General features: G+C 40.7%; 1 long non-coding RNA gene across 1 annotated transcript; it reads right to left on the minus strand.

The window, feature by feature from the left end:
• Positions 1 to 1,426: 1,426 nt before the first annotated feature.
• LOC310743419 lies at positions 1,427 to 6,362 on the minus strand. Its single transcript, XR_014539007.1, has 3 exons — positions 5,469 to 6,362; positions 4,873 to 4,918; positions 1,427 to 1,732 (listed from the first exon to the last, which is right to left on the minus strand). It is a non-coding gene; the product is annotated as an uncharacterized lncRNA (long non-coding RNA).
• Between the last annotated feature and the right edge of the window lie 9,279 nt (positions 6,363 to 15,641).

Raw genomic sequence — 15,641 nt, forward strand, 5'->3', positions numbered from 1 at the left:
TAAGTTGTAGCAATAAATACTTAAAATCTCTACCTACACACTTACATTTTGATCTGGTTTAAACAGTACAGAAAACAAACAAAGCTTTGCTTTCAGATACATTGGGGTGACTACAAGAAAAGGGTTAAATCCTATCTGATTAAAAAACAAAACTTTGAATCACCATGTTCAATCAGAAAACCAAAATCTTTTACCCCTGTCACCATATTGTATCCTAATCTTGGCTTTCCTCTGATAGCTTTCCTCTTGGCTCATTTGTCTCCAACAACTACATTCTCTGCTTTTTTAAATTTATGGTAGCAGAAGAACAATCCAGCATTCAAGGTTGGGTGATGCCGAGAGTGGGGGGAACTTCTGAGCATCAAGTTTGCAGTTATTTTGCAGGTAGTTGTGTAAGCCATAGCCAGGGGCAATAAAATGAAAACCCATGAATGCAACATTCAGTTCCTTCTGTAAATTTTACCGTGTTTCTGCAGACTTGACAGTTTATTCTTCCCTCTTCTTTGGTTGTGCAAGTCTTTCCCAAAACGAGGGGTCCAATTTGCTTTTCGCCTTCTCTGGCAGAGGGGCTGGTGGAAACAAAATGGTGGGGGGAGAAGGAAGCATTATTTTGTCTTGCTTCAACACCAGATTGTGGCCCCTTCAGCTGGAGTGTTATGTACTAAGCTTGGATCCTAGAACAATAGGCAAGTAGGATCCTAGAATGCAACAACTGATTGGCCTGCAGGAAAAGACCAGTCAGAATCCAAGAGGGAAGCAGAATCAGCCAATCAGACGGGACTCATTGTGTAAATAATGTATATAAAAGCCTGAGGTTTGGGGGGCAATTCAATCACTGTTTTACAAGCTGCAATAAAGAGCATGAAATCATGACAGGACTCCGAGTATATTTCATGGAGGCTTTTCTTCCAGTGCCAGAAAATATGTTTCTTAAAACACCAGTGGGGTACGAGGTATTTGTAGCAAATCAGTATTCCCAGACTGACTCAGCTCAATGCACCTTCTAGACCCCTGGAGCCTCTGGGTTGAGTTGGAATGAAAGAAGGCAGCTGGCCAGCCTGGTTGAGCTGGGAGATCACTATAGGGAAAGGCAGGAAAGGGTGCCTAGTTTAGCGCGGCAGAAGAGCCCTCGGGATCTCCTCCTGCTAATCCCCTCTCATCCTTTCCAAATGCAATCACACTGTGTTCAGCTAGCAAATGCTATGCAAGCTCTTCTGCCAATTAAACAGCCTGTTGATGGCGAAAGAGGAAAATGAATGAGACGTCCTACTTTAATGTGACCAGAGAGCTGCGTCCTGCTCTCTCTTCATTTGTGCAAGGAGATACAAAGAAGCATACTGCTGAAGTTCAAAGGTGAGTCACCATTGCCTCTAAAAGCTGACCTGCAGGTGTTGTCGCCCACTAGCCATGTTCGGTGAGCCATTGTTTTGCAGCCTGTTGGGGAAAGAAGGAGCTCCCCGTGGGCCACGAGGCAGAACTGATGGATTCCAGTCCATGTGGTGCATTGTAACTGGCACAGGCTTGCCTGAAAGGGAACCTTTGCATTTCCCAGGCACACCCACTCCTCTGCAATAAATGTGACCAACAGGCTGTTAGAGTGTAAAACTGCCCCCTGAGAGATTGTCAAGGATGGTCCTTTGGCAGCAGAGACGCCACTGCTGATTCAGACAAAACCATGTACAGTGGAACCTCGGTTGTCAAACTTTGTGGCGTTTGCCCGTTCGTTTACAGCCTGTATGTACAGGGGGGAAAGAAAGGGTTAAAAATGTAGACCAATAGGAAAGCTGGAGGCGGAGCCTACATGTGTATAAAAGGGCTTAGCCCCAGGTTTTATGGGTGGGCAGTTGGTTGATTTTAGTGGGTTGGCTGGTTGGGAAAGGCAGTTGGAGAAGCAGTTGGCAGGCAGCTGGGAATAGAGAGACAGGGCAGTGGGTTATTGAGTGAGGGGAGGGAGAAGAGATAGAGAGAATAAAAAATAAAAAAATTATTCTGGGCTTCTTGCCCTGCCAGACAAATCTAGAAATATCTCTCTGCCACTTCTTGAAACTGAAGCTGTTATAGTTCCTTTTAAAAACAGCCATAAAGCTAGTTTCGCTCAGAAGCAAAAAGGGGATGTTGGGTTAAGCAGTTGTTTTGAGGCGGCTAAGTCTGCCGCCCCTTTAACCCCTGAATGCCCAGAGAGAGTCTGTGAAGAAAACGGGCTGTTGTATAGGGAACTCCTTGCCACACCGTATAGAGGGGGAGGAGGAATCCGTAAACAACTGGTAATCCCTCATATCTATAGAGAAAAGATTTTGCAACAAGCCCATAATAGCATTTTTGGTGCACACATGGGAATAACGCGCATTAAATGAAGGGGTGCGCAGAACTTCTACTGGCCAGGCATGGGGAAACAAATCAAGCTATATTGCCAGGCATGTGATATTTGCCAAAGACGAGGTACAGGGCAGGACAAGACAAAGGCCAAACTGTGTCCTTTACCTGTGATCTCTACCCCATTTCAAAGGTTGGGGCTTTACCTAGTAGGGCCATTGCCAAGAGCCACGAAATGGGGCAATAAATATATCCTGACCATCATAGATTTTGCAACCCGATATCCAGAAGCGATCCCATTAAAAAATATTGAAACTGAGACAGTAGCAGATGTGTTGATTAATTACATGAGTCGCCTGGGGTTTGCAAGTGAGTTGGTCACGGACCTAGGCACTTCATTTACATCCAGGCTCATGAAAAGATTGTGGGAAGTGTGTGGCATCACACATATAACTTCCACACCGTACCATCCAGAGAATAATGGATTGGTTGAGAAGTTTAATGGAATTTTGTTCCATATGATCAAAGCCTATGTAGCAGAAAACCCTAATGACTGGGACTGCCAATTACAACCCCTCTTGTTACACATACAGAGACATTCCACAAGTGAGTATAGTCCCTTTGAACTTTTACTAGGGCAGAAGGTCAAAGGACCTTTAGATCTACTCCAAATGAATTGGGAGGATCACCCAGATAGTGATCCAGATTCAGTGATGGAATATCTGTACAAACTGCAAAACACTTTACGCCGTTCCTTAGAAATAGAAGGAGAAAATTAAAAAGCCACGAAGTCAAAGCAAAAAAATCTGGTATGATAAAAAGGCCAGAGAGAGAACCTTTGGGCCAGAAGATGAAGTGTTGATGCTAAGGCCAATAAAGGGAAAGAAATTGCAATTAGCCTGGGAAGGGACCGTACAAGATTGTGTCCAAAATGAATTATGTGAACTACATTATCCAGCAGGGGGATGAAGGGCACAAAGTGGCTCACGTGAACATGCTAAAACCCTACCATAGAACAGAAAGCTGGGCTCTATATGCTATAAGAGAGGACCCAGAAGAAACAGACCACATACTGTGCTGGGAAGGGAGAGGGGAGCAACGTTGTAATCAGAAAGATGTGAATCTAGCCCCTTCATTAACCCAATCACAGCGGGAGGAGGAAGGAAGTACCCTACAAAAATACAAAGCCATCTTTGGAATAGCAAAGGGAGTGGTCCATCGCATAGACACTGGGGATGCTAAACCCATTGTAGGTCACCCCTTATTGGATAACTGGGACATACATGGATAAAGTCGGCAACGAGGTGCAGGAGATGCTGAAGGCAGGGATCATAACTCCCTCAGAGTCCCTGGGCAGCACTGGTAGTGCTGGTAGACAAACCTGATGGCTTGATAAGATTTTGTGTTGACTACCAAAAGTTAAATCACATCACTAAGGCAGATGCCTATCCAATGCCCAGCTTAGTTGACCTAATTGAGACCATAGGCAGGTGCCATTTCATTACCTGTCTAGACTTGACAAAAGGCTGTTATCAAGTAAAAATGTATCCCGGGGACCAGGAAAAGTCTCCTAGGATTATATGAGTTTAAAGTGATGGCCTTTGGGCTGAAAAATGCGCCAGCGACCTTTCAAAGGCTAGTGGATAAGATCCTGCATGGATTAAGGGAGTTTACAGTATCTTACCTGGATGATATTGCAATTTTTAGTCAAACCAGGTCTGAACACAAAAAGCACCTAGAGTTAGTGCTACAAAGAATTAAAGAGGTGGGCTTGACCATTAAGGCTAGTAAACGTCAGATTGGGGACTCAGAAATCAAGTACCTTGGACATATGGTGGGTGGAGGAATAATAAAGCAGGGGGAGAAAAAGGGTTAATATGTAAACCAATAGGAAAGCCGGAGGCGGAGCCTACCTGCATATAAAAGGGCTTAGCCTGAGGTTTGAGTTAGTTGTTGGTGGGTAGTAGTTGGTTTTAGTGGGTTGGTTGGTTGGGAAAGGCAGTTGGAAAAGCAGTTGGCAGGCAGTTGGAACTAGAGAGAGAGTTAGTGCAGTGGGTTCTTGTGTGAGAAGAGGTAGAAGAGATAGAGACAGGATAAAACAAGACTAAGAAGGTAAAGAGTAACAACATTTGGAATGCAGTTAAAGTTTGTTTGTCTGAAATAAACTACACTCTTCTTTGTTAACTTGAGAACCTGACTGAGACTAAGTGATTTACTGGGGAAGGCCTGGTGGTGGCAGCGGATTAGTGGTGTATGGGTCAATAGTCCGTGAGACAACGGGGGCTCCGTACAAACGCCACAACCACGTACAGTGGAACCGCTGTTGTCAAACTTAATGCTTTCCGGAAGCCTGTTCAGCTTCCAAAGTGTTGGGATTCCAAAACTGGGATTCAATGGGGTGGTCAGCAAGCTCCATTCAGAAAGAGAAACATGCCTCGAGGCACGTTTGAAAACGGAAGCATTTCTGGTTTTTCAGAGTTTGGGAGCCGAAACATTCAGCTTCCGAGGTTCCACTGTAGATCACAATGTAGATCTTCCTGATACAAGAAGGTACCTTACCTGGTGCTTCTTTTGGAGGCCGCTCTTTTGTCTCCTTTCTCATTTCCTATAGAAAAAGAGCAATAGGGTAATTTGACGGTTCATTGTGTTATTAATATTTTGATGGGAGCTGCCCAGAGTGGCTGGTGCAACCCAGTTGGATTGGCGCATATGAAAAATATAATATAATAATTAAAATAGAAGAAATATGGTCTCAAGTAATTTCCATGGAACTGGAATCATAGAATCAATCCATCTGACTTATTTTTTTACCTAGACATTTCAGCTTTAATAGATCACAGCTTCAGAATTATTAAAACACCAGAAATGTAAACACATGTCATTTGCATCTAATCCTAAGGCTTTAGGAAGAAAGGGGGAAAGCCTCATTTAAGAGAATTCATTCTGCCTGTTTCTTTGTCTCAGAACGCAGTACACAGAAATATATTTTTAGCATCACCATAACTAACTGGTATTGCCATAACTTATTGAGCATATGCATTTGACTATAAATCTCCTGCTTGCGGCAGCAACCAATCCCACGTCCCCCTATTTTTTACAATAGTTTCTAAGAAAAAAACCTCATCTTATACACGTATTTGACGTATATGACTCACCATTTTGGCAATTTCAAACATGATGTCCATTTCCCCCCCCCCCTTTTATCTCTAATATTTCCTCTGACGTAACGATTGGCACATATGCCCTTCTGGGTATTATTTCCTGAAAGAAAAAAAGGAAAATGAATGTCCCCCCTGCCCAATTATCTCATTTCTGACTCTAATACTGGAGAAGACCTGCCTGGCTTCAAGCATGGTGGCAAATGCAGTGCTAGGTTCTCATGGTCTAGTTGTTTGGGGGGTTGAGCAGATTCCTAGTGGCCTTGCATTGTGCCAAATCCTTTCCTGCTTTCAGATCAACCCACCATTCCACCAAGCCTTCACACCAGCCCCTTTCCTTTCCTTGGCAAGTGTCAGGGAGCCGCTGGCATGGGAGTGTCAAGAAGGAGGTTTGTCCCCTTCCACTCCTCCCTCTTCCTTGCTCAGTTGTCCTGATTAACAGCATGCTGGGTTCCCAAGCCTGGGGACTCCCCATGTGGGAAGTAGTTTTCCTCAGGCTGAAAAGTAAGAAAAGGAAAGAGCACCGTTACCTGTCTGCTTCATTTTACCTTGTCCTCTCTTGTGCTGCGTGCCACACTCGGCCCAGACAATGGGAATGTGGGGCACACCTGGACAGGAACTAGCCAGCATGTGGGTCTGGCTTCAGCCTATAATCAGGCCTAGCTCTTGAACCGGTTTGGCAGCAGGCGGAGGCTCCATGTCCTATGCAGGTGCTAAGCGCTGATGGGCAACTTCAAGGCCCCTCATCTCACGTCTTCGCCCAAGCAGCTGCTGCAACAGAGCAACAGCGCTCTCCTCCCCTCCCAGCGCCACAGGGCAGTAGCAAGCTTGGCACACGGCAAGCCCCCAGGGGGAGCACTGGATGGACTCTGCTGGTGTGTTTGCACCCATGCCGGCTTGTTCTCCCCCCCCCCATTGCCTTCAAACAGAGGACTGCCTTCTACATAGCAGGGCACATGACCACTGTACAAGCCGGGACAAAATTAAACATACGCCTAGAGATTTACCCTTTTTGTTGTTCTTACCTTCTCTTAGGTCTCGACAATCTTTCCCATACGGAGGGATCCTCTTTTTTACTTGGTGGGGGAACTGTTGGAAACAAAATGGTGGGGTATGACTGTATTTGTCTCACCATTAGTGCCCTCTCCCACAGTAGGTCAATCTTTCTCCTTTCCACTTCTAACACTTCTGCCGAAGTCACGATTCGTGGGGATCTGTATTTTCTTTCCTGAAAGTAAAAAAGGAAAATGAATGTGATTCTTGCTCTTGCTAAATATCTTTTAACCTATTGCTACCACCAGGATGGGTCGTAACTTTAAATAAATGATTTTCAGAGCAGAGCAGAGCAGTATTTGTGTGTGGAAGCTAATTCTTAAAATACACTTCTATCCCTGGAAAGGAATTGCTGAAACATTTAATAGAAGTGGAATACAAAAAGGGAGCTGTGAGGAGGTCGTTGAAACAAGGGAACGTAAGATATGATATTGAAATGGTATAATGTGTGTTTTAAATTGTTTTTGCTTTCTTTTGTTTAGTTTATTGTGTTAATGTTGTGTTGTGTATTGTTTATATATTGTATTGTATTTTTTTTCTTTCTTTTTTTCTCTTTTCTCTTTCCTTTTTTCTTTTTTGTAAGGTTTAAAAGTAATAAATATTATTTAAAAAAAAATACACTTCTATCCCAAGGCATGCCAGACCCTGCAGTTTGGATGGCCTTACTCATTCATAAGAATAATATCATGATTTATTGCAACATGCGAATTCTCAATATATTTCAGTAATAGTGTGCCTTGATCTATTAAAGCAGGTAGTACAAGGAAAGTAATAGAAGTAACAATCTACATGCAGTTTTCTTGTTTTGTTTTTCAAAACGGGAGTATTGTTAATGTGGGAAATGTTTAAACTCCTAGTTGCAAAGGTTTCTAAAGGCAGTGAACACAGCCGGCTGTCTAGCTCTTCCCTGCACAGAGCTGGTTGTTTATCTAGGATTACGTTTATAATCCTTTGTTATTTCTTCTTTGAATATTTTCTTCTTTAAAAAAAAAATAAATTCATTTTTTAACACAAATAAAAAATAAAAAACACAAACAGAAAACAAACAATACAAATTCTTGTCATATCCTTATTTTTCTAAACATTGTTAAGTGGGCTTTCCCAAGGCCCCCCTATCTTATTTTCATTTTAGTTCATCTTTAGCAGTTTACATATATCATAATTTCTAACCATCTTTTTTTTTAATCGCACTTGAAATAACTTCACATTTTATCACTTACATATAGTAGTATTTTAAAATACCCTATCTTCTAGTTCTAACCCTACAGCCTATATCCACTTCCAAACTATAGATAACAAACATTTAAGATAACAAATACTTCCAATTCTGCCTCGCTGCCAAACTCTTCCCCACTACAATCTGCAAAAGATCAAGATAATATATCAAACTCTTGATATATTATTCCTTCTTTCCATCATTTTTCCCAGTCTTCTAGCTGTATATTATAGCCAAAATCCTTAGCCCAATGTATCATCACCGACATAATCTCTTCATCTTTCACATTCAATTCCATTAGAAATTTATAGATTTTTGATAATATTTTAACTTTATTATTTAATATTTCCATTTCAAATTTTGGTTTAGTATAACCAAATCCATTTTTCTTTGAATCTTCTTTGAATATTTCATTGATTTGGTGATAGTGCTCTTTAGGAGGACTTCTAGTCCTGTTATGAATAATAATGGTGACAGAGGGCACCCTTGTCTTGTACCTTTCGTAATTTCAATATTTTCTGTTAGCACATTCCTTACTATTAATTTCGCCTTTTGATCTGAATAAATCGCTTTTATTCCTCTTTTTTTGTTTTTGTTTCAAAAGCAGGAAAACTTACATGTGCGGCAGGTGGGGGAATCTGACCGGGGACACCTGGCGTTTGGCTTCCTTCTGCTGATTTGTTCTTTTCAACTGTTATAAAAAAATAGGAGGAATTGTCAGCTTTTTCAATCAATATCCAGCTTTTCTGGATTCTAGAATAAATGCTTCTTGGCAGGGGCGTAGCAATGGGGTGCGACAGGGGCGCTACGCCCCGGGTGCCACCACTAAGAGGGGTGACAAATCCCAGGTGGCACTCTGGGCGTGTGCCAGCTCCGCTCCCCAAAAGGTCCGCCTGCTGCCTCCCACCCCCAGCTGTGACTCGTGGTGTGCTTAACTGGACCTAGAAGGTTATTCGGATGGTAGTATGGTTGTGAAAAGCGGTGAGGATGGTTGCGAAAAGTGCCATTCTTAAGGCTCGGGCGTTTGAAGAGTGATGTGGTGGCTTAGGCGCCTGCAGGTTCTGTGCGGCCTGAAACAGCAGCGTGGGACTTGCGTCAGTCTGCTGCCTCTCCCGCAGCTGTTTGGAGACTACCATTCCCATCATCCCTGACCACTGGTCCTGCTAGCTTGGGATGATGGGAGTTGTAGGCCAAAAGCATCTGGAGGGCCAAGTTGGAGGAAGCCTGCCATAGAGGAACAAGAGGGAAGGAGAAGGGATCTTGCAGGTTCAGGTGTGGAGGTTCTAGGCGAGGGAGGTCATGGTGCAGAGCTTAGGATGGAAAGGGGATCAAGCAGAGGGCAGAGCAGACCTACCTCTTTGCGGAGGCTAGACTGCCAGAATCTCTCTTGGGCCATCTTCTTCAACAGCTGAGCACGGTGGGCTCAAGAGGCCTTCCTCTGCTGAAGACAACAGAAAAACTGCCTCTTTTGATGTCACCTGATGTCATCGCATTCCACAGGTGCCCAGTGTTCCTTGTGTTCTAGATGCGTTCCTTGTGTTCTAGATCAAGCAGAGGGCAGAGCAGACCTACCTCTTTGCGGAGGCTGGACTGCCAGAATCTCTCCTGGGCCATCTTCTTCAAGAGCTGAGCACGGTGGGCTCAAGAGGCCTTCTTCTGCTGATCACAACAGAAAAACTGCCTCTTTTGATGTCACCTGATGTCATCACATTCCACAGGTGCCCAGTGTTCCTTGTGTTCTAGATGCGTTCCTTGTGTTTTTCCCCCCAGCCCCAAAGAGCAGCTCGGGGAGCAGCAGACAGGCTGCGTGCAGCCTACCCGCTGCTCCCAGAGATAGTCGGGGCTGGCGGGGGAAGCCTGCCCCCCCCCAGCCCCAGGGATCACACATTCGCTCCATAAGACGCACAGACATTTCCCCTTAGTTATTAAGAGGGAAAAAAGTGTGTCTTATGGAGCAAAAAATACGGTAATACTCAAATTTTAATTTTTGGGAATATTTTTCTTACAAGGTCTTATTTCCTTACATGTCAGCATTTAATGTTCTACTGACTGTAAATTCTTTTTTCTTTCCCCCCGCCCCGATAGACAATTTTAATAACTTCATATTCAAAGATCCCAAAATTAAAACAAGCCTGCACTTTCCGGGAAAAAACTACAATAACCAATATTATTTTAATTTTTAAGATGTACAACTTCGTTTCATTAATTTTTTTTTTCTATTACAGCTATGGATTGTAGGAAAGTTGTACAAAAGGGCTACCCAGTAGCCACCCCTCTCCGATGACCAAAATCGTAAAATTTTCGTTACAAGGACCCCCCCCCCCAATAAATTTCATTCTTTGTCGAGGAACATGTCTTTGCAATAATTTTCAACATCAAAAACTTTTGCTTACATCATGCCCACACACGCTAAATTCAGGTTTTCTAAACCTAGTTTTTCCACCAAAAAAACTAGGCTACAAGTGCATTTATAATTTTTTTTAGACATTTATAAAATATTTTGAGTGTTGGTGTATTTTTTTTTCTGAAATCCTCATCATTTTATTGAGCTCTGTGTAAAAATTCAAAGAGATCTGATCATTGGTTATGGAGGAAAAAAATAAAGTGTACACAAGGGTATCTTGTGCCAAGGGTCTCAAGAGGGACAGACAACGCAGATTTAACAAAACTTCGAAGTGCTATAAAATTAAAACTGTTTGATTTTGTGAACAATATAAATAAGGAAACAAAAATTAATATGGTTTGGGATGCTAGTAAAGCGGTCATGAGAGGTTTCCTCATTCAGCAAAATGCAATAAAAAACAGATTGAGAGAAAGAGGGAAAAAAGAAATCTTAAGACAAATAATGGAGAATGAAAAAAAATTGATCAACAGACCTAAGGATGAAAAAGTTAAGCAAAGTATAAAATTACTCCAAACACGATTCACTATGATAATCAATAAAGAAGTAGAGTGGAATATAAAAAGAATGAAACAAAAGAATTTTGAATTTGCAAATAAATCCGGAAAATGGCTGGCGTGGCAACTTAAAAAGAGGAAAAAAACAAAATATAATTAAAAAGATTAAAGTAGAATACCAAGACATTGAGAATCCGAAAGGAATAAGGAAAGGATTTGTGGACTTTTATAGAGATCTATATAAAAGAAAAGAGAAATCTAAGATAAAGATGATAGAAGATTATTTAAAGAAGAAAGGGGTGCAAAAGATCCCAGTGACAAATAAAAATAAATTGAATGAACCAATTGGAATAGAAGAAGTTAAAACGGCTATAAAAGAATCAAAAAGTGGGAAGACTCCGGGACCGGATGGATTTGGTGCAAGATACTACAAAGAAATGAAATACATCTTACTTGTACCGTTGGTAGAAGTTATGAACAACATTTTGAAAGAAGGACAAATACCAGAGACTTGGAAAAAAGCATATATAACATTAATTCCCAAGCAGGATTCAGATTTAACTCAAGTTAAAAACTATAGGCCAATTTCGCTATTGAACAATGACTATAAAATATTTGCTAACATTTTGGCAAATAGAATGAAAAAGACATTAAAGGAATTGATACATAAGGATCAAACAGGATTCCTGCCAGGGAGGCAGATGAAAGACAATATAAGAAATATAATAGAATATCTGACTAATAAGAAAGATAAGCAAGCGATGTTGATATTTGTTGATGCGGAAAAGGCATTTGATAATATTTCTTGGGAATTTATGTTAAAGAATCTGGAATTTATGGAGATGGGTCATTCATTTGTAAATGGTTCCAGTTACAGATAGGTAGCCGTGTTGGTCTGCCATAGTCAAAACAAAAAAAAATTTCTTTCAGTAGCACCTTAAAGACCAACTAAGTTAGTTCTTGGTATGAGCTTTCGTGTGCATGCACACTTCAGTGTATCTGAAGAAGTGTGCATGCACACGAAAGCTCATACCAAGAACTAACTTAGTTGGTCTTTAAGGTGCTACTGGAAGAAAATTTTTTTTATTTGTAAATGGTGTAAAGGCAATATATTCTGAACAAAGAGCAAAATTAATTGTTAATAATGTACTGACAGATGATATTGCTATAACCAAGGGTACAAGACAAGGGTGTCCCTTATCACCATCGTTATTCATATCGGTCCTGGAAGTCTTGTTGAGAGCGTTAAGAAGTAATGATTTGATAAAAGGTGTGACAGTTGGTTGTAAGGAATATAAGGTAAAAGCCTTCACTGATGATTTGGTTATAACAATAGAAGACCCTATTAAAAGTATTAGCGAAGTGTTAGAAGAGATAGAGCAATTTGGACAAGTTGCTGGATTTAAATTAAATAAGAGCAAAACGAAAATAATGGTTAAAAATATGGATCAAGAGATAATAGAAAGAATTCAGCAACAAACAGATATGGAAGTGGTTAAGAAAGTTAAATATATTGGGATTATATTAACTCCCAAGTGTATTGATCTTTTTCAAAATAATTATGTACCAGTCTGGAAGAAAATTAGAAAGGACATGGAAGTGTGGGGAAGAATGAAGTTGTCATTTTGGGGAAGAATTGCAACGGTAAAAATGAATGTGCTACCAAAAATGTTGTTTTTATTTCAATCAATACCAATAATTAAAGGTGTTACGATATTTAAAGAATGGCAAAGAGCATTATCAATATATGTCTGGCAGGGCAAGAAGCCTAGAATAAAATTTAAGATTCTAACGGATGCAAAAGATAGAGGAGGCTTTGCCCTGCCAGACCTAAAGTTATATTTTGAGGCTGCATGTCTTTGCTGGGTGAAAGAATGGATAAAGTTGGAAAATTCAGAACTTTTGGATTTAGAGGGATATGATAATAGATTTGGTTAGCACGCATATTTATGGTATGAGAAAAAAAGAGTGCATAAAGGTTTTGAAAATCACATTTTCCGAGGTCCGCTGATTGAAGTATGGAATAGGTACAAAAATTTATTAGAGTTTAAAACTCCATTCTGGCTGTCGCCATTGGAGGTAATGAGTGTTAAGAAGATCAATATGATGGGGAGTTGGATTACATATGAGAATTTAATTATAAAAGAAGGAAATAAATGGAAATTGAAGCCATATGATGAAGTTAAAGAATATGTGTTTGATTGGTTACACTACTTCCAACTGAATGCGATGTTTAAAAAAGAGATGCTGGAAAGAGGTTTTCAAGATGAAAAATCTAGATTTCAAAAAGAAATTGTGAATAATGATGTTAAAATTTTATCAAAAATGTATAAATTACTACTTGAGTGACATACTAAGGATGAAGAGGTTAAAGTTGCAATGATTCAGTGGGCCAAAGACTTTGGTTATAATATTCAATTTGATGATTGGATAAGATTGTGGAAAGAAGGAATGAAATTTACTGCATGTACTACAATAAAAGAAAATGTTATGAAAATGTTACATAGATGGTATGTTACACCAGTAAAACTTGGAAAGATGTATAAAGTGAGTAATAAATGTTGGAAATGTCAGGAGAAAGAAGGAACATTCTATCATATGTGGTGGGAATGTAAAAAAATGAAAGGTTTCTGGGAAATGATTTATAATGAATTGAAAAAAATGTTGAAATATACCTTTTTTAAAAAACCAGAAACTTTTCTGTTAGGAATACTAAGAAATGACATAAAAAAGAAGTATGAGAAGTTGTTTTTATATGCAGTAACAGCGGCAAGAATTTTGGTGGCACAAAAATGGAAACAGGAAGAAATCCCGACGAAAGAAGAATGGAGAATGAAGTTGATGGAATACGCAGAATTAGACAAGCTAACAGGGAGAATTCGGAACCAGCGAGACCAGAGATTTACCAAGGACTGGAATAAATTTACAGAGTATATTAAGAATATTTGTGAAGGTCAATTAACGTTTGTAGGTTTTCAAGAAGCTCTGTGATAATAATGGAAAGAAATATTCTTTTATAATAATTGTTAAGATTAATTTGGTTAAAAAAAACACAATATAGATGCAAGAAATGTGAATAACTGTGAAAACATTAAAATTTCCAGATAGACTGAAGGAAGTCTGAAAGTGGAAAGATTAGAATTGGATGTATAATTCAAATTGAATGTTTATTATTATTTTTTTATTGTTAAATTTGAAAATTTTATAAATAAAAAATTTAAGAGAAAAAAAAATTAAAACTGCTTGAGATAGAGGGAAAAAAATTAAGGGGGTTTCTTTCAACCATATGGGAAGGGTGTACACCAAATTTCATCAACATCCAAGATGGAGGGTGACATGACCTAATTGAAATGACGTGGAATGCCCCAATTACAAACCATTTGTGCACTGGAAAAATCCCAGCTGGATTAATTTCTGTTGCATTAAAATATCAACAAACTGAACGAATCTCATAAGATATCACAGAGCCCCAAAATGCCAACAAACGAAACAAATTCAGCCACCAAACTATCACAAAGCCCAGGCAAAACCTTGGTCTTGCTCTGTGGTCTCAACAAAGAGTAAACCAAAAGTTGTATATATAAATCAAAAGGGAACACCACAAATTGATATTATTGATAGCCGAGTAAGATTGTCTTCCATGAACATGGTTTTAACAGTGAGTCCGTAAGTAACTGTGGAGGCCAATTCTGGATCCACATGTCCTTCCACAGTGGGGACATAGGTTCTCGGGCGGGAGTTGATCATGGTGGTTTGCCAAACATGCACATTTCTCCCTATCGTCCTGAGTTCTAGTGTCTTCAAAGTCCATGACACCTTTAGTAAAGGATGTTTTCCAACTGGAATGCTCGCAGGCCAGTTTCCCCAGTTGTTGGTGTTTATACAACATTCTTTGAAGATTTGCCTTGAGAGTCTTTAAACCTCTGTTACTGGCCACCAGTATTACGCTCAGTGGCGTAGCGTGGGTTGTCAGCACCCGGGGCAAGGCAAGTAATTTGCGCCCCCTAACCCGTGGATTTGCGCCCCCTAACCCATGGATTTGCGCCCCCTAACCCATGGATTTGCCCTAACACCAGATGTTGCGCCTGGTGCGGCCGGCCCCCCCTGCACCCCCCACGCTACGCCACTGATTACGCTTTCCATTTTTAAGTTTGGAGTAGAGTAGTTGCTTTGGAAGACGATAATCTGGCATCCACACATGACCAGTTCAGCAAAGTTGATACTGAAGAATCATTGCTTTGATACTTATGATCTTTGCTTTTTCCAGTACACTGATATTAGTTTGCCTGTCTTCCCACGTGATGTGTAAAAATTTTCAGACACCCCATTGATGGGATCTCTCAAGGAGTTGGAGATGGCGTTTATAAGTGGTCCATGTTTCACAACCCTGCAGTAAGGTTGGTAGTACAATAGCTTTGTAAACAAGCATTTTGATTTCCCTGCAAATCTCCCAGTCCTCAACTGGGAGAAAGCTGCACTCGCAGAGCTCAGGTGATGCTGGATTTCAGCATAAATGTCAGCCCTTGTGGAAAGGTAGCTGCCCAGGTGGAAGTGATTTATGCTTGGTTTTGGGCGCTGCAGAGGGGTGTTTTGTGCTTGTTGGTGCAGCACTTTGTTTTTGTGGCTGTTGAGCGATAGGCCAAGCTTTTCATAAGCTTCTGCAAATATATTTAGGATGGTTCAGAGGTCATGCTGTGAGTGTGCACACGCTAGGTTGTCATCAGCATATTGAAGCTCCATGACGGAAGTTATGGTGACCTTACTCTTTGCCTACCCAAATGAAAGAGATTTCCATCTGTTCGATATAGGATTTCTACCCGGGTGGGGAGTTTCCCTTTGACAATGTGTAGGATCATGGCTATGAAAATAATAAATACGAGTTGGGGTGACAACACAAGCCTGTTTAACACCTGATCCCAGTGTGAATGGTTCACTCGGAAAGCCCTGGGCCTGTCCTATTTGCGGGCTAGGGAGAAAGACGTTTCTTTTTTCGCTGGCCAAGT

The sequence above is a fragment of the Podarcis filfolensis genome, assembly GCF_964270895.1.
Source record: "Podarcis filfolensis genome assembly, chromosome: 1".
NCBI classification, from domain to species: Eukaryota; Metazoa; Chordata; class Lepidosauria; order Squamata; family Lacertidae; genus Podarcis; species Podarcis filfolensis.